Here is an 18,512-nt window from a genome sequence, read left to right as displayed (position 1 = left end):
CAGATTCTTTACCAAGTGAGCTACTAGGGAAACCTACAGATACCAAAGTTCAGCAAAAATCAGTGAAACATTTGATGGAAATCAACTGGTTATATGGAATTGACACTAAAGAATGATGTAAATTTTATTAGGATTTGCAAACTATGTGTTCTATACCCTTTATATCAGTAGAGTTTAAAATAAATCTGCATGTGTGTTAATATGTGTGCTTCACAAAGCTGGTTGTTAATCATTTACTAATACACTTTTGACCAGAGCAAATGCTTCCATTTGTCCCACTCACCATAGCCTCTAGCAGATCCCTTTCAGCTACACACAGACTGATAAATAGGGAAAAGAAGTGAAGGAAAAGAGCTAGTGGAAAGCAGAAAATGGAGGAAGAAAAAGAAGAGAAAGAAAGAAAAAAAGAAAGTTCTCCCTGTCTTGTCTTTCATCACCAGTCAGCAGCTCTCTACAAGATAAGAGACAAACCATTGCACAACTATTGTGACCTGGAGTCACAAATATTCATGGGATTAGCTGGTGACCCTATTTTTAGAGAGCTAAGGAGCCAGAAGTCTTCAGCAACAGTGACCATGCTAACACTCGGTCAGAGGTCATTTTAGGGTTTTTAGCTTGTTTTTCACATTAAAAAAAAAAAAAGGTATAATTTATATACAGTAAAAGTCACCATAGAGTACAGTTCTATGAGTTTTGATAAATGCATACAGTCACACAACTACCACTGCAATCAAGACATAGAACATTTCCATCATCTCCCCAAATTCACTTGAGCCTGTTTGTGACCAACCCCTCTCCCCATCTCTAGCCACTTTCCTACCCTCTTGTTTTGTTTTCCAGAATGACACTAAGACGGACTCATACAGTATGTAGCCTTTTGAGGCTAGCTACTTTCACTTAACACGGTGTATTAGAGAGCAGAGTTAAGCTCACAACAAAATTAAGAGGACAGTACAGAGATTTCCCATATAACCTCAAGTACTCCCTACATGAATCATCTTGCCCATTATTACCATCACTCATGAAAATGTTACATAAGTTTGTTACCAAGTATGAATCTCCAGTGACACAGCACAGCCACCCAAAGTTGGCATTTACCTTAGGGGTCATTCTTGGTACTGTACATTCTGTGGGTTTGGATCAATGTATAGTGACATACAGCCATAACTAGAAGATCATACGGAGGATTTTCATGGACATTAAAACTCAGTGCTTTGGTTGTACCTCCACCAGGGGCTGTCCTGGTGGCTCAGCTGGTAAAGAATCTGCCTGTAATGTGGGAGACCTGGGTTTGACTCCTGAGTTAGGAAGATCCCCAGGAGGAGGAATTGGCTACCCACTCCAGTATTCACACCTCGGAAATTCCATGGGCAGAAGAACCAAACAGACTATACAGTCCATGGAGTCGAAAAGACTCGGACATGACTGAGTGACTCACACACACACACACCCACACCGTCCCTCAAGAAACAATGATGTTTCTCAACAGAGTTGCCTTTTCTAGAATGTCATATAGCTGGAATTATATAGTATGAAGCTCTTCCAGATTGTCTTCTTTTACTTCAGTTCAGTTCAGTCTCTCAGTTGTGTCCTAGTTTTTGCAACCCCAGGAACCGCAGCATGCCAGGCCTCCCTGTACATCACCAACTGCCAGAGTCCACCCAAACCCATGTCCATTGAGTTGGTGATGCCATCCAACCATCTCATCTCTTACTTAGTTATAAGCATAATGTTTCTTTCGTGTCTGTTAATGATTTGGTAGTTTGTTTCTTTTAGTGCTGAATAGTATTCCTTTATATGAATTATTACAATTAATTTATTCATTCATTTACTGAAGTACTTCTTGGTTTCTTCCAAGTTTTGGCAACTATGAATAAAACTGCTATAAACATCTGTGTGCAGGTTTTTCTGTGGATTTAAGTTTTTAACTCTGCTGAGTAAATACCAATATGACTGATGGATTGTATAGTAAGAGTATGTTAAGCTTTGTAGGAACCTGCCAAGCTGTCTTCCAAAGTGGCTGCACCATTTTGTATTCCCATCAAGAATAAATGACAGTTCCTATTGTTCTACATCCTTGCCAAAATTTGGGGTTTTCAGTGCTCCAGATTTGGTCCTTTTAATAACTATATGGTGGCACTTGTATCTTTTGTTTTTAAGTTTAGAGAATTCTTTACATATCCTGGATACAAATCTTTTAATTGATGTGCATTTAACAAATACTTTCTCCCAGTCCGTATCTTGTATTTTCATTTTAACAGTCTCTTTTGAAGAGAAGTTTAACATTTTGAAGTCTAAATGATCAGATGTTGGTTTTTTTTTTAATAAAATATGTTTTTGGTGCTCTATCTAAAAAAAACTTGCCGGTGAAATGACAGCCTTCAGAATGGGAGAATATAATAGCAAATGAAGCAACTCAGAAAGAATTAATCTCAAAAATATACAAGCAGCTCCTACAGCTCAATTCCAGAAAAATAAACGACCCAATCAAAAAATGGGCCAAAGAACTACACAGGCATTTCTCTAAAGAAGACATACAGATGGCTAACAAACACATGAAAAGATGCTCAACATCACTCATTATCAGAGAAATGCAAATCAAAACCACAATGGGGTATCATTACACACCAATCAGGATGGCTGCTATCCAACGGTCTACAAGCAATAAATGCTGGAGAGGGTGTGGAGAAAAGGAACCCTCTTACACTGTTGGTGGGAATGCAAACTAGTACAGCCACTATGGATAACAGTGTGGAGATTCCTTAAAAAACTGGAAATAGGACTGCCATATGACCCAGCAATCCCATTCCTGGGCATACACACCAAGGAAACCAGAATTGAAAGAGACACATGTACCCCAATATTCATCACAGCACTGTTTATAATAGCTAGGACATGAAGCAACCTAGATGTCCATCAGCAGATGATAGGATAAGAAAGCTATGGTACATATACACAATGGAATATTACTCAGCCATTAAAAAGAATGCATTTGAATCAGCTCTAATGAGGTGGATGACACTGGAGCCTATTATACAGAGTGAAGTTAGAAAGAAAAACACCAAATACAGGATATTAATGCATATATATGGAATTTAGAAAGATGGTAATGATAAACTTGTATATGAGACAGCAAAAGAGACAGAGATGTATAGAACAGTCTTTTGGACTCTGTGGGAGAGGGCGAGGGTGGGATGATTTGAGAGAATAGCATTGAAACATGTATATTATCAAGCGTGAAACAGATCGCCAGTCCAGGTTCAATGAATGCATGAGACAAGGTGCTCAGTGCTGGTGCCCTGGGATGACCCTGAGGGATGGGGAGGGAGGTGTGAGGGGAGTTCAGGATGGGGGACACATGTACACCCAAGGCTGATTCATGTCAATGTATGGCAAAACCACCACAATAATGTAAAGTAATTAGCCTCCAATTAAAATAAATAAATTAATTTAAAAAATAAAAAAGCTTGCCTCACTCAAGGTCACAAAATGGTTTTCCTATGAATTCTTCTAGAAGTTTTATAGTTTATAAGTTGTATAATACATTTATGTCTACCATCTATTTTTGCTTATAGGACAAGAGAAGAGTAGACTTTCCTTTTTTGTTATTGTTATTCGACATGAATATTGTAAACTACTCACTGCTTTCCAGGGTTTAGTAAATTCGTGAGGCAAGAAGCTTGGAGGAAGGCTCAGGTCCAGTCTTGTTCGACTTGAACTAGAGGGAATGGGAAGGCAGGCTAAGGGAATGATGCCAAGGAAGAGAGGCGTTGCTTCCTTTCACTCTAGTTGCAGGAATAAAAGGCTTTAAGAAAACTATTAAAGCAAGAAAAGTCTTCTATAACAGGACTCTGTCTTTCCTCCTATACTAGTTCACCCTCCCCTCTTTTAATGATTTGGTAGTTTATTTCCTTTAGTGCTGAATACTAAACTAACACACACACACACACACACAAACAAGTGTTAATAATCTAGTATTCTGAGGCAGAAGAGAGATTAATTATCTTTGTCAAAACATTTTATCCTGGGACATAGATTGGAGGCCACTTTAAAATACAATAGCTTCATCTTTTCTTTTGTTGGCAATTTCATTTCCCAAGTAATAGGTTGTTTCCTTTTTAACAGAATTTTCTTTCACCTAATCCTTTAAATTGTACCTGCAACCAAACAGTATGTGAGTACAAAGGTGAGCACATATTAATTCTAAAATTGATTCCATTCATTGAATGTTTCACTTTTCTCAAATGCTTACTATAGTTTATGTTTCAAACCCTTTTACTGATCCATGCTGTCTCAGTAAAACATTGAGAGCATAGCATTACATTAATTTCGACAGCAACTAATATCATAAATCCCAGATTATGGCTTTGTTAATAAATGTAGCAGATGGGAGATGGAGCTGAGAAAAACAAAGCTCCCTTCAAACAATGGTGTTTGAAAAACAGCTACTAAAATTGATAGATGAGGAAGTACAGTCGTAGCTTCAAACAAACTTTCATAATCTTTACCTAAATTTCTTATTTACTTCTAAGAAATGTGCTTAGGACCAAAATCTCATTTCATAAATTAACTCACAGGAGTTACATATGAATGAACAGGGGCTGTCTTCACATTGCAAGGGCCTGGAGCCCGAACAGCCTGGTCAGAGGGAAGGGGCCAGCAAGGGGGTCGATGCCCAAGGCCTCTTTGGTCCAGCAGCCTCAGGGCAGCAGTGAGAGCAAGAGGCCCACTGTTCCCCTAGGTTGGCCCTGCCCCTTCCCACACAGCCGGTGCAGCTGGGCTTGCCCAGGAGCTGCCTGACAGACTCTGGCTCACCCGAGCTCTCTGACGGTGTAGGGGGAAGGAACAGACGTGTGCATGTGGTTCTGTTCTTAGCCTGGGAGTGTGGAGCCCCTAGCTGGCCCCCAGGCTCAAGGGCAAGGGCCCTGAGAGAGGACCACTGCGAAGCACTTTTCTCCCATGCTTGGAGGCAGAGTGCGAGGCTTGCAGATAACGCGGGCCTCCCTCGGGGAGGGAGCGGTGGCCTGCCGGCGAGAGGGCTTGCAAACCAGCCTTTGGAGGCAGCCGGGGAGGTCTTCCAGCGGCAGAGGGCCGGTTCTGCTCAGAGGACCCACAGGCCAGGGGCAGGTCACAGCATGGACCCTGCCCCAGGCCAGCCTTGACCAGACTTTCCTGGCCTCCGGGGGTACAGCCCCACGAAGGGGCAGGCTGTGGGGAGTGTGTCCAGACATGCCCAGGCGCCTCCCCAGGCTCATTCCCTTAGCGCCTTTCCCCTGGAGCATAGGCCTCATTTGAGGCCTACTTCGAGGGGAGGTTTCTGGCAGGGGCTCTCTCCACACTGCAAGGGCCTGGAGCCCGGACGGCCTGGTCAGAGGGAAGAGGCCAGCAAGGGGGTCGATGCCCAAAGCCTCTTTGGCCCAGCAGCCTCAGCTCAGCAGGGAGAGAAAGAGGCCCACTGTGTCCCTAGGTAGGAACTGCCTCTTCAAACACAGGGGGTGATGGTGGGCTTGCCCAGGAGCTGCCTGAAAGACTCTGGCTCATGCGAGCTCTCTGACGGTGCAAGGGGCAGGAACAGACGGGTGCATGTGGTTCTGCCTTGTCCTGGGAGTGTGGAGCCCCTAGTTGGCCACTAGGCTCAGGGGCAAGGGCCCTGAGAGAGGATCACCACGAAGTGTTTTTCTCCTGGGCTTGGGAGCAGAGTGCCTGGCTTGAGGGAAACGCGGACCTCCCTTGGGGAGGGAGCAGTAGCCAGCCGGCGAGAGTGCTTGCAACCAGGCCTTTGGAAGCAGGCGGGGAGGTCTTCCAGCGACAGAATGCCGGTTCTGCTCAGAGGCCCCACAAGCAAGGATCAGGTACCAGCATGGTCCCTGCACCAGGCCAGCCTTTCGGAGACTTTCCTGGCCTCCGGGCAAACTGCCCCGCGAAGGGGCAGGCTGCGGGGATTGTGGCCAGACATACCCAGGCGAAACACAGGCTCATCTGCGCTTGTGACCTAGTGGCTCAGTGGGCCTATTGCTCTCATTGCTGCCATGAAGCTGCTGGAGAAAAAGGCTTTGGGCATCCAACCCGTTGCTCCCCACTTCCCTCTCACCAGGCCGTCTGAGCTCCAAGCACTTGCAGTGTGGAGACAGCCTCTGCCAGCACCTCCCCTCCGAGTTGGTTTCAAAAGAGGCCTAGGCCAGGGGAAATATGCTAGGGGATGAGAGACTGGGGAGGCGACCAGGTATGTCTAGACACACACCCCGCAGCCTGCCCCTTCAAGGGGCAGCAGCCCCAGAGGCCAGGGAGGTCTGGGCAAGGCTGGCCAAGGACACGGGTCTTGCTGGGTCCTTCCCATGGCCTGTGGGGACTCTGAGCAGAACCTGCCCTTTCCCGCAGGAAGACCTCCCCAACTGCCTCCAAAGGCAGGTTTGCAAGCATTCTCGCCAGACTGCTGCCGCTCCCTGCCGAGGGAGGCCTGCTTTTCCCGCAAGTCGCGCACTCTGCTCTTAAGCCCGGGAGAAAAGTGCTTCAGGGTGGTCCTTTCTCTGGGTCCTTGCCCCTGAGCCTGGAGTCAAGCTTGGACATCCACATAGCCAGGAAGAGGTAGAATCACATGCATATGTTTGTTCCTGTCCCCTGCACCTTCCAAGGACTTGGTTGAGCCAGAGTCTGTCAGACATGTCCTCCGCAGCCGCAGCAGGACTGCCTGTGTGTCAAGGGGCAGAGCTGATCTAGGGGCAGAGTGGGCCTCTTGCTCTCCCAGCTGCCCGGAGGCTGCTGGGCCAAAGAGGCCTTTGGCATCCACACACTTGCTCCGCACTTCCCTGTGACCAGGCCGTCTGAGCTCCAGGCTCTTGCTGTGTGAAAACAGCCCATGCCAGCACCTCCCCTCCGAGTAGGCCTTAAATTAGGCCAAGCACAGGGGAAATGCGCTAGGGGGTAAGAGACTGGGGAGGCGACCAGGCATGTCTGGACACACTCCCCGCAGCCTGCCCTTCATGGGGCAGCAGCCCTGGAGGCCCGGAAGGTCTGGGCAACCCTGGCAAAGGGCAGAGACCATGCTGGGTGCTGCTCCTGGCCTGTGGGTCCTCTCAGCAGAACCACCCCTTTCCCGCATGAGGACCTCCCCGGCTGCCGCCAAGGGCCGGTTGCAAGCATTCTCGCCGGATGCCGCACCTCCCACCCCAAGGGAGGCTTCTTTTGCCCGCAAGTCGCGCAATCCGCTCCCAAGCCGGGAGAAAAGCACATCGGGGTTGTCCTTTCTCTGGGCCCTTGCCCCTGAGCCTGGAGTCAAGCATGGAAGTCCACACTCCCAGGCTGAGGCAGAACCACATGCACATGTCTGTTACTGCGCCCTGAACCTTCTGAGAGCTCGAGTGAGCCAGAGTCTGTCAGGCAGCTCCTCGGGCACCCCAGCAGCACAGCCTGTGTGTCAAGGGGCAGAGCCGACCAAGGGGCAGAGTGGGCCTCTTGCTCTCCCAGCTGCCCTGAGGCTGCTGGTCTAAAGAGGCCTTGGGCATCCACCCCCTTGCTCCCCACTTCCCTCTCAGCAGGCCGTCTGAGCTCCAAGCCCTTGCAGTGTGGAGACAGCCTCTGCCAGCACCTCCCCTCCGAGTAGGACTCAAAAGAGGCCTAGACCAGGGGAAATGCGCTTTGGGTAAGAGACTGGGGAGGTGACCGGGCATGTCTAGACACACGTCCCGCAGCCTGCCCCTTCATGGGGCAGCAGCCCCAGAGGCCAGGAAGGCCTGGGCAAGGCTGACCAAGGGCAGGAAACTTGCTGGGTGTTTCCCCTGGCCTGTGGGGACTCTGAGGAGAACCAGCCCTCTCCTGCAGGAAGACCTCCCCGACTGCCTCCAAAGGCCGGTTTGCAAACATTCTCGCCAGACTGCTGCCGCTCCCTGCACGAGGGGGGCCTGCTTTTCCCGCCAGTCGCACACTCTGCTCCGAAGCCCGGGAGAAAAGCGCTTCGGGGTGGTCCTCTCTCTGGGCCCTTGCCCCTGAGCCTGGAGTCAAGCTTGGACATCCACATTGACAGGAAGAGGCAGAATCACATGCATACATTTGTTCCTGCCCCCTGCACCTTCTGCGGGATTGTTTGAGCCAGAGTCTGTCAGACACGTACTCCGCAGCCCGAGCAGGACTGCCTGTGTGTCAAGGGGCAGAGCCGACCTAGGGGCAGAGTGGACCTTTGTGACGGAGTTGTGGCCAGCAGATGAGAGGTCTTGCAAACAGGCCTTTGGAGGCTGCTGGTGAGGTCTTCCAACGGCAGAGTCCTGGTTCTGCTCAAAGGCCCCAAGGCCATGGTCAGGTAACAGCATGGACCCTGAACCAGGACAGCCATGGCCAGACCTTCCTGGCCTCCGGGGGTACTGCCTCACGAAGGGGCAGGCGGTGGGGAGTGTGTCCAGACATGCCCAGGAGCCTCCCCAGGCTCATTCCCTGAGCGCCTTTCCCTTGGTTCCTAGGCCTCATTTGAGGCCTGCTTGGAGGGGAGGTTTCTGGCAGGGCCTCACTCCAAACTGCAAGGGACTGGAGCCCGGACGGCCTGGTCAGAGGGAAGAGGCCAGCAAGGGGGTCGATGCCCAAGGCCTCTTTGTCCCAGAAGCGTCAGTGCAGCATTGTGAGCAAGTGACCCTCAGTGCCCCTAGGTCGGCCCTGCCCCATCACACACAGGCGTTGCTGCTGGGCCTACCCAGGAGCTGCCTGACAGACTCTTGCTCACCCAAGCTCTCTGACGGTGCAGGGGTAGGAAAATACTTGTGCATGTGGTTCTTCCTTGGCTGGGTGTGTGGAGCCCCTAGCTGGCGCCCAGGCTTGGGGCAAGGTCCCTGAGAGAGCGCAACCCCGAAGCGCTTTTCTCCCGGGCTTGGGGGCAGAGTGCACAGCTTACGGGAATTGCGGGCCACCCTCGGGGAGGGTGCTTGCAAACTGGCCTTTGGAGGCAGCCGGGGAGGTCTTCCAGTGGCAGAGTGCTGGTTCTGCTCAGAGGCCCCACAGGCGACAGGGAGGTGCCAGCATGGACACTGCCCCAGGAGAGCCTTGTCCAGACCTTTCTGGCCTACGGGGGAACTGCCCCACGAAGGAGCAGGCTGCGGGAACCGAGTCCAGACATGCTCAGTCACCTCCCCAAGCTCATTCCGTGAGCGCTTTTCCCTGGTGCCTAGGCCGCATTTGAGGCCTAATTGGAGGGGAGGTTTCTGGCAGGGCCTCTCTCCACACTACAAGGGCCTGGAGCTCTGATGGCCAGGTCAGAGGGAAGAGGCCAGCAAGGGAGTCGATGCCCAAGGACTGTTTGGCCCAGCAGCCTCAGGGCAGCAGGGGAAGCAAGTGGCCAACTGTGCCCCTAGGTCGGTCCTGTCCCGTTACACACAGGCGTGGCTGCTGGGCTTGCCCAGTAGCTGCCTGACACACTCTGGCTCACCCGAGCTCTCTGATGGTGCAAGGGGCAGGAAGATACGTGTGCATGTGGTTCTGCCTTGGCCTGGGTGTGTGGAGCCCCTAGTTGTCCCCAAGCACCAGGCCAAGCGCCTGACAGCGGACAAACCCGATGCGCTACTGTCCTGGGCTTGGGACCAGAGTGGGTGACTTGCGGGAAAAGCGGGTCTCCCTCGGGGAGAGTGCTTGCAAACCGGCCTTTGGAGGCAGCCGGGAGGTCTTCCAGTGGCAGAGTGCTGGATTTGCTCTGTGGCCCCACAGGCCAGGGGCAGGTACCAGCATGGACCCTGCTCCAGCCCAGCCATGCCCAGACCTTCCTGGCCTCTGGGGGTACTGCCCCATGAAGGAGAAGGCTATGGAATGTGTGTCCAAACATGCCCAGGCGCCTCGCTAGGCTCATTCCATTAGCTCCTTTTCCCTGTTGCCTAGGCCTTTTGAGGCCTACTTGCAGGGGAAGTTTCTGGCAGGGGCTCTCTCCACACTGCAAGGGTCTGGAGGACAGATGGCCTGGTCAGAGGAAAGAGGCCAGCAAGGGGGTCGTTTCCCAAGGCCTCTTTGTCCCAGCAGCCTCAGGGCAGCAGGAAGAGCAAGTGGCGCACTGTGCCCCTAGGTAGGCCCTGCCCCTTCACACAGAGGCGCTGCTGCTGGACTTGCCCAGGGGCAGCCTGACAGGATCTGGCTCACCCGAGCTCTCTGATGGTGCAGAGGGCCAGAAGAGACGTGTGCATGTGGTTCTGCCTTGGCCTGGGTGAGTGGAACACCTAGCTGTCCCCAGGCTCCGGGGCAAATGCCTGAGAGAGGAACACACCGAAGCGCTTTTCTCCCAGGCTTGGGAACAGAGTGCGCGGCTTGTGGGAAAGACGGGCCTCACTCAGTGAGGAGAGGCGGCCAGCTGGTGAGACTGCATGCAAACCGGCCTTTGGAGGCGGCCGGTGAGGTCTTCCAGCGGCACAATGTTGATTCTGCTCAGAGTACCCACCGGCCAGGGGCAGGTCCCAGCATGGACCCTGCCAAGGCCAGCCTTGACCAGACCTTCCTGGCTTCTGCGGGAACAGACCCACGAAGGGGCAGGTGGCAGGGAGTGTGTCAAGACATGCACAAAAGTCTCCCCAGTCTCATTCCCTTAGCGCCTTTCCCATGGTTCAGAGGCCTCATTTGAGGGCTACTTGGAGGGGAGGTTTGTGGCAGGGGCTCTCTCCACACTGCAAGGGCCTAGAGCCCGGACGGCCTGGTCAGAGGGAAGAGGTCAGCAAGGGGGTCGATGCCCAAGGCCTCTTTGTCCCAGCAGCCTCAGGGCAGCAGGGTGAGCAAGTGGCCCACTGTGCCCCTTGGTCGGTCCTGACCCTTCACACACTGGCGCTGCTGCTTGGCTTGCCCAGGAGCTCCCTGACAGACTCTGGCTCACCCGACCTCTCTGATGGTGCAGGGGACAGAAAGAGTCCTGTGCACATGGTTCTGCCTTGGCCTGGGAGTTTGGAAGCCCTAGCTGACCCCAGTTTCAGGGGCAAGGCCCTGAGAGGGGACCACACAAGAGCTTTTTTCCTGGGCTTGGGAACAGAGTGCATGGCTTGCGGGAATCGCAGTCATACCTTGGTGAGGGAGAGGTGGACTGCCGGCGAGAGAGCTTGCAAACCGGCCTTCGGAGGCTGCCAGGGAGGTCTTCCATCGCCACAGTGCTGGTTCTACTCAGAGGCCCCACAGGCCGGGGGCAGGTCCCAGCACGGACCCTGCCCAGGCCAGCCTTGACCAGACATTCCTGGCCTCCGGGGGTACTGCCTCACGAAGGGGCAGGCGGCGGGGAAAGTGTCGAGACCTGCCCAGGCACCTCCCCAGGCTCATTCCATTATGCCTTTTTCCTGGTGCCTAGGCCTCATTTGAGGCCTACTTGCAGGGGAGGTCTCTGGCACGGGCTCTCTCCACATTTCAAGGGCCTGGAGCACAGAAGGCCTGGTCAGAGGGAAGAGGCCAGCAAGGGGGTCGATGCCCAAGGCCTCTTGGTCCCAACAGCCTCAGGGCAGCAGGGTAAGCAAGTGGCTCACTTTGCCCCTAGGTCGGCCCTGCCCCTTCACACACAGGCTCTGCTGTTGGGCTTGCCCAGGAGCTGCCTGACAGATTCTGGCTCACCTGAGCTCTCTGATGGTGCAGGGGGCAGGAAGACTCGTGTGCATGTGTTCTGCCTTGGCCTGGGAGTGTTGAGCCCCTAACTGGACCCCAGGGTCAATGGAAAGGGCCCTTAGAGAGGACCACCCCGAAGCGCTTATCTCCCGGGCTTGGGAACAGAGTGTACAGCTTGCGGGAAGCGCGGGCCTCCTTTGAGGAGGCTGCTTGCAAAGCGGCCTTTGGAGGCAGCCGGGGAGGTCTTCCAGCGGCAGAGTCCTGATTCTGCTCAGAGGCCCCACAGGCCACGGGCAGGTTCCAGCATGTGCCCTGCCCCAGGCCAGCCTTGACCAGACCTTCCTGGCCTCTGGGGGGTACTGCCCCAGGAAGGTGCAGGCAGCAGGGCATGAGTCCAGACATGCTCAGGCACCTCCCCAGGCTCATTCCATTAGCGACTTTTCCCTGGTGCCTATGCCTCATTTGAGTCCTACTAGGAGTGGAGGTTTCTGGCAAGGCTCTCTCCACACTGCAAGGGCCTGGAGCCTGGATGGCTTGGTCAGAGGGAAGAGGCCCGCAACGGGGTCAATGCCCAAGGCCTCTTTGACCCAGGAGCCTCAGGGCAGCAGGGAGAGCAAGTGGCCCACTGTGCCCCTAGATCGGCCCTGCCCCTTCACACACAGGTGCTGCTGCTGGGCTTGCCTAGGAGCTGCCTAAAAGACTGTGGCTCACCCGAGCTCTCTGTCGGGGCAGAGGGCAGGAAGAGCCGTGTGCATTTGGTTCTGCCTTGGCCTGGGTGTGTGGAGCCCCTGGCTGTCTCCCAGGTTCAGGGGCAATGGCCTGAGAGTGGATCACCCTGAAGCAGTTTTCTCCCAGGCTTCGGAGCAGAGTGCGCGGCTTGCGGGAAACGCAGGCGTCCCTTGGTGAGGGAGAGGCAACCATGCGGCGAGAGTGCTTGCAAACCGGCCTTTGGAGGTTGCCGGTGAGGTCTTCCAGCGGCACAGTGCTGGTTCTGCTCAGAGGACCCACAGGCCATGGGCAGGTCCCAGCAAGGACCCTGCACCAGGTCAGCCTTGACCAGACATTCCTGGCCTCTGGGGGTACTGCCCCACAAATGGGCAGGTGGCGGAGAGTGTGTCCAGACATGCCCAGGCACCTCCCCAGTCTAATTCCTTTCGCGCCTTTCCCATGCTTCACAGGCCACATTTGAGGCCTACTTGGAGGGGAGGTTTCTGGCATGGCCTCTCTCCAACTGCAACGGACTGGAGTCTGGGCGGCCTGGTCAGAGTGAAGAGGCCAGCAAGTGGGTTGATGTCCAAGGCCTCTTTGTCCCAGCAGCCTCAGAGCAGCAGGGTGAGCAAGTGACCAACTGTGCCCCCAGGTCAGCCCTGCCCCTTCACACACAGGCACTCCTGCTGGGCTTGCCCAGGAGCTGCCTGACAGACTCTTGCTCACCCGAGCTCTCTGACAGAACAGAGGGCCGGAAGAGACATGTACATGTGGTTCTGCCTTGGCCTGTGTGTGTGGAGCCCCTAGCTGTCTCCCAGGCTCATGGGCAAAGGCCTGAGATGGGACCACACAAGCACTCTTCTCCCAGGCATGGGAGCAGAGTGCGCGGCTTGCGGGAAACGTGGGCCTCCGTCGGTGAGGGAGAGGCAGCCAGCCTGCGAGAGTGCTTGCAAACCAGCCTTTGGAGGCTGCTGGTGATGTCTTCCAACGGAACAGTGTTGTTTCTGCTCAGAGGCCCCACAGGCCATGGGCAGGTCCCAGCAAGGACCCTGCACCAGGTCAGCCTTGACCAGACATTCCTGGCCTCTGGGGGTACTGCCCCACAAAGGGGCAGGTGGCGGGCAGTGTGTCCAGACATGCCGAGGCGCCTCCCCAGTCTAATTCCATTCGCGCCTTTCCCATGCTTCATAGGCCACATTTGAGGCCTACTTGGAGGGGAGGTTTCTGGCATGGCCTCTCTCCAACTGCAACGGACTGGAGCCCGGATGGCGTGTTCAGAGTGAAGAGGCCAGCAAGTGAGTTGATGTCCAAGGCCTCTTTGTCCCAGCAGCCTCAGGGCAGCAGGGTGAGCAAGTGACAAACTGTGCCCCTAGGTCAGCCCTGCTCTTTCACACACAGGCGCTCCTGCTGGGCTTGCCCAGGAGCTGCCTGACAGACTCTTGCTCACCCGAGCTCTCTGACGGTATAGAGGGCCGGAAGAGACATGTGCATGTGGTTCTGCCTCTGCCTGGGTGTGTGGATCCCCTACTTGTCCCCAAGGCAATTGGCCAAGGGCCTGAGACCGGACGAAGCCGATGCGCTATTGTCCTGGGCTTGGGAGCAGAGGGCGTGGCTTGCGGGAAATGCGGGTCTCCCTCGGGTAGAGTGCTTGCAAACTGGCCTTTGGAGGCAGCCGGGGAGGTCTTCCAGCGCCAGAGTGCTGGATTTGCTCTGTGGCCCCACAGGCCTGAGGCAGGTCCCAGAATGGATACTGTTCCAGACCAGCCTTGCTCAGACCTTCCTGGCCTCCAGGGTTACTGCCCCATGAAGGAGCAAGCTGTGGGGTGTGTGTCCATACATGCCCAGGCGCCTCCACAGACTCTTTCAATTAGCGCCTTTTCCCTGGTGCCTAGGCCTCATTTGAGGCCTACTTGGAGGGGAGGTTTCTGGCAGGGGCTCTCTCCACACTTCAAGGGTCTGGAGCACGGATGGCCTGGTCAGAGGGAAGAGGCCAGCAAGGGAGTCGATGCCCAAGGCCTCTTTGTCCCAACAGCCTCAGGGCAGCAGGAAGAGCAAGTGGCCCACTGTGCCCCTAGGTCGGCCCTGCTACATCACACACAGGCGCTGCTACTGGGCTTGCCCAGGAGCTGCCTGAAAGACTCTGCTCACCCAAGCTCTCTGATGGGACAGGGGGCAGGAAAAGACATGTGCATGTGGTTCTGCCTTGGCTGGGTGTGTGGAGCCCCTAGCTGGCTCGAGGCTCAGGGGCAAGGGCCCTGAGAGAGGACCACCTCGAAGCGCTTTTCTCCCGGGCTTAGGAGCAGAGTGCACAGCTTCTGGGGAATGCGGGCGTCTCTCGGGGAGAGTGCTTGCAAACTGGCCTTTGGAGGCAGCCGGGGAGGTCTTCCAGCGCCAGAGTCCTGGTTCTGCTCAAAAGCCCCACAGGCCACGGGCCGGTTCCAGCATGGACCTTGCCCCAGGTCAGCCTTGTCCAGACCTTCCTGGCCTCCGGGGGAACTGCCCCACGAAGGGGCAGGCTGCAGGGAGTGTGTCCATACATGCCCAGGCGCCTCCACAGACTCATTCCATTAGCGCCTTTTCCCTGGTGCCTAGGCCTCATTTGAGGCCTACTTGGAGGGGAGGTTTCTGGCAGGGGCTCTCTCCACACTTCAAGGGTCTGGAGCATGGATGGCCTGGTCAGAGGAATGAGGCCAGCAAGGGGGTCGAATACCAAGGCCTCTTTGGCACAGCAGCCGCAGGGCAGCAGGAAGAGCAAGTGGCCCACTGTGCCCCTAGGTCGGTCCTGCCCATTCACACACAGGTGCTCCTGCTGGGCTTGCCCAGGAGCAGCCTGACATTCTCTGGCTCACCCGAGGTCTCTGATGGTGCAGAGGGCCAGAAGAGACGTGTGCATGTGGTTCTGCCTTGGCCTGGGTGAGTGGAACACCTAGCTGTCCCCAGGCTCCGGGGCAAATGCCTGAGAGAGGAACACACCGAAGCGCTTTTCTCCCAGGCTTGGGAACAGAGTGCGGGGCTTGCGGGAAAGACGGGCCTCCCTCGGTGAGGGAGAGGCGGCCAGCTGGTGAGACTGCTTGCAAACCTGCCTTTGGGGGCGGCCTGTGAGGTCTTCCAGCGGCACAATGTTGATCCTGCTGAGAGTACCCACCGGCCAGGGGCAGGTCCCAGCATGGACCCTGCCCAAGGCCAGCCTTGACCATACCTTCCTGGCTTCCACGGGAACTGCCGCACGAACGGGCAGGTGGCGGGGAGTGTGTCAAGACATGCCCAGAAGCCTCCCCAGTCTTATTCCCTTAGAGCCTTTCCCATGGTTCCTAGGCCTCATTTGAGGGTTACTTGGAGGGGAGGTTTGTGGCAGGGGCTCTCTCCACACTGCAAGGGCCTAGAGCCCGGACGGCCTGGTCAGAGGGAAGAGGTCAGCTAGGGGGTCGATGCCCAAGGCCTCTTTGTCCCAGGAGCCTCAGGGCAGCAGGGTGAGCAAGTGGCCCACTGTACCCCTAGGTCGGTCCTGACCCTTCACACACTGGCGCTGCTGCTTGGTTTGCCCAGGAGCTCCCTGACAGACTCTGGCTCACCCAACCTCTCTGACGGTGCAGAGGACAGGAAGACTCGTGTGCACGTGGTTCTGCCTTGGCCTCGGAGTTTGGAGCCCCTAGCTGACCCCAGTTTCAGGGGCAAGGCCCTGAGAGGGGACCACACAAGAGCTTTTTTCCTGGGCTTGGGAACAGAGTGCATGGCTTGCGGGAATCGCAGTCATACCTTGGTGAGGGAGAGGTGGACTGCCGGCGAGAGTGCTTGCAAAGCGGCCTTTGGAGGCTGCCGGGGAGGTCTTCCATCGCCACAGTGCTGGTTCTGCTCAGAGGCCCCACAGGGCAGTGGCAGGTCCCAGCACGCACCCTGCCCCAGGCCAGCCTTGACCAGACCTTCCTGGCCTCCGGGGATACTGCCTCACGAAGAGGCAGGCGGCGGGGTCAATGTCGAGACCTGCCCAGACACCTCCCCAGGCTCATTCCATTATGCCTTTTCCCTGGTGCCTAGGCCTCATTTGAGGCCTACTTGGAGGGGAGGTTTCTGGCAGGGCCTCTCTCCACACTGCAAGGGACTGGAGCCCGGACGGCCTCATCAGAGGGAAGAGGCCAGTAATGGGGTCAATGTCCAAGGCCTCTTTGGCCAAGCAGCCTCAGGGCAGCAGGGTGAGCAACTGGCCCTCAGTGCCCCTAGGTCGGTCCTGCCCCATCACACACAGGCGCTGCTGCTGGGATTGCCCAGGCGCTGACTGACACACTCTGGCTCACCCGAGCTCTCTGACGGTGCAAGGGGCAGGAAGAGACGTGTTCATGTGGTTCTGCCTCTTCCTGGGTGTGTGGATCCCCTACTTGTCCCCAAGGCAAATGGCCAAGGGCCTGAGCGGACGAACCCGATGCGCAATTGTCGTGGGCTTGGGAGCAGAGTGCGTGGCTTGCGGGAAATGCGGGTCTCCCTCGGGTAGAGTGCTTGCAAACTGGCCTTTGGACGCAGCCGGGGGGTCTTCCAGCGCCAGAGTGCTGGATTTGCTCTGTGGCCCCACAGGCCTGGTGCAGGTCCCAGCATGGATACTGCTCCAGACCAGACTTGCCCAGACCTTCCTGGCCTCCGGAGGTACTGCCCCATGAAGTAGCAGGCTGTGGGGGGTGTGTCCATACATGCCCAGGCGCCTCCCCAGGCTCATTTTATTAGCACATTTTCCCTGGTGCCTAGGCCTCATTTGAGGCCTACTTGCAGGGGAGGTTTCTGGCACAGGGTCTCTCCACACTTCAAGGGTCTGGAGGACGGATGGCCTGGTCAGACGAAAGAGGCCAGCAAGGGGGTCGTTTCCCAAGGCATCTTTGGCCCAGCAGCCTAAGGGCATCAGGAAGAGCAAGAGGCGCACTGTGCCCCTAGGTCGGTCCTGCCCCTTCACTCACAGGCGCTGCTGCTGGGCTTGCCCAGGGGCAGCCTGACAGACTCTGGCTCACCCGAGATCTCTGATGGTGCATAGGGCCAGAAGTGACGTGTGCATGTGTTTCTGCCTTGGCCTGGGTGAGTGGAACCCCTAGCTGTCCCCCAAGCTCCGGGGCAAAGGCCTGAGAGAGGAACACCCCGAAGCGCTTTTCTCCCAGGCTTGGGAAGAGAGTGCACGGCTTCCGGAAAAGAGGGGCCTCCCTCAGTGAGGGAGAGGTGGCCACCCGGTGAGACTGCTTGCAAAGCGGCCTTTGAAGGCTGCTTGTGAGGTCTTCAAGCGGCACAATGCTGGTTCTGCTGAGAGTACCCACCGGCCAGGGCCAGGTCCCAGCAAGGGCCCTGCCCCAGGCCAGCCTTGATCAGACCTGCCTGGCCTCTGGGGGTACTGCCCCACGAAGGGGCAGGCGGAGGGGAGTGTGTCCAGACATGCCCCTGAGCCTCCCCAGTTTCATTCCCTTAGCGCCTTTCCCATGATTCCTAGGCCTCATTTGAGGCCTACTTTTAGGGGAGGATTCTGGCAGGGCCTCTCTCCACACTGCAAAGGACTGGAGCCCGGATGGCCTGGTCAGAGGGAAAAGGCCAGCAAGGGGGTCGATGTCCAAGGCCTCTTTGGCCAAGCAGCCTCAGGGCAGCAGGGTGAGCAAGTGGCCCTCAGTGCCCCTAGGTCGCCCCTGCACCATCACACACAGGCGCTGCTGCTGGGCTTGCCCAGGAGTGGCCTGACAGACTCTGGCTCACCCAAGCTCTCTGACGGTGCAGGGGACAGGAAGACTCTTGTGCACGTGGTTCTGCCTTGGCCTGGGAGTTTGGAGCCCCTAGCTGACCCCAGTTTCAGGGGCAAGGCCCTGAGAGGGGACCACACAAGAGCTTTTTTCCTGGGCTTGGGAACAGAATGCATGGCTTGCGGGAATCGCAATCATCCCTCGGTGAGGGAGAGGTGGACTGCCGGCGAGAGTGCTTGCAAAGCGGCCTTTGGAGGCTGCCGGGGAGGTCTTCCATCGCCACAGTGCTGGTTCTGCTCAGAGGCCCCACAGGCCAGGGGCAGGTCCCAGCACGGACCCTGCCTCAGACCAGCCTTGACCAGACATTCCTGGCCTCTGGGGCTACTGCCTCACGATGGGGCAGGCAGCGGGGACAGCGTCAAGACATGCCCAGGCACCTCCCCAGGCTCATTCCATTATGCCTTTTCCCTGGTGCCTAGGCCTCATTTGAGGCCTACTTGGAGGGGAGGTTTCTGGCAGGGGGCTCTCTCCACATTGCAAGGGCCTGGAGCCCAGAAGACCTGGTCAGAG

The sequence above is a fragment of the Muntiacus reevesi genome, unplaced genomic scaffold (genome assembly GCF_963930625.1).
Source record: "Muntiacus reevesi unplaced genomic scaffold, mMunRee1.1 SCAFFOLD_50, whole genome shotgun sequence".
In the NCBI taxonomy this organism is placed as follows: domain Eukaryota; kingdom Metazoa; phylum Chordata; class Mammalia; order Artiodactyla; family Cervidae; genus Muntiacus; species Muntiacus reevesi.
The sequence above is the reverse complement of the archived record's forward strand: the minus strand, read 5'-3'. Positions refer to the sequence as shown.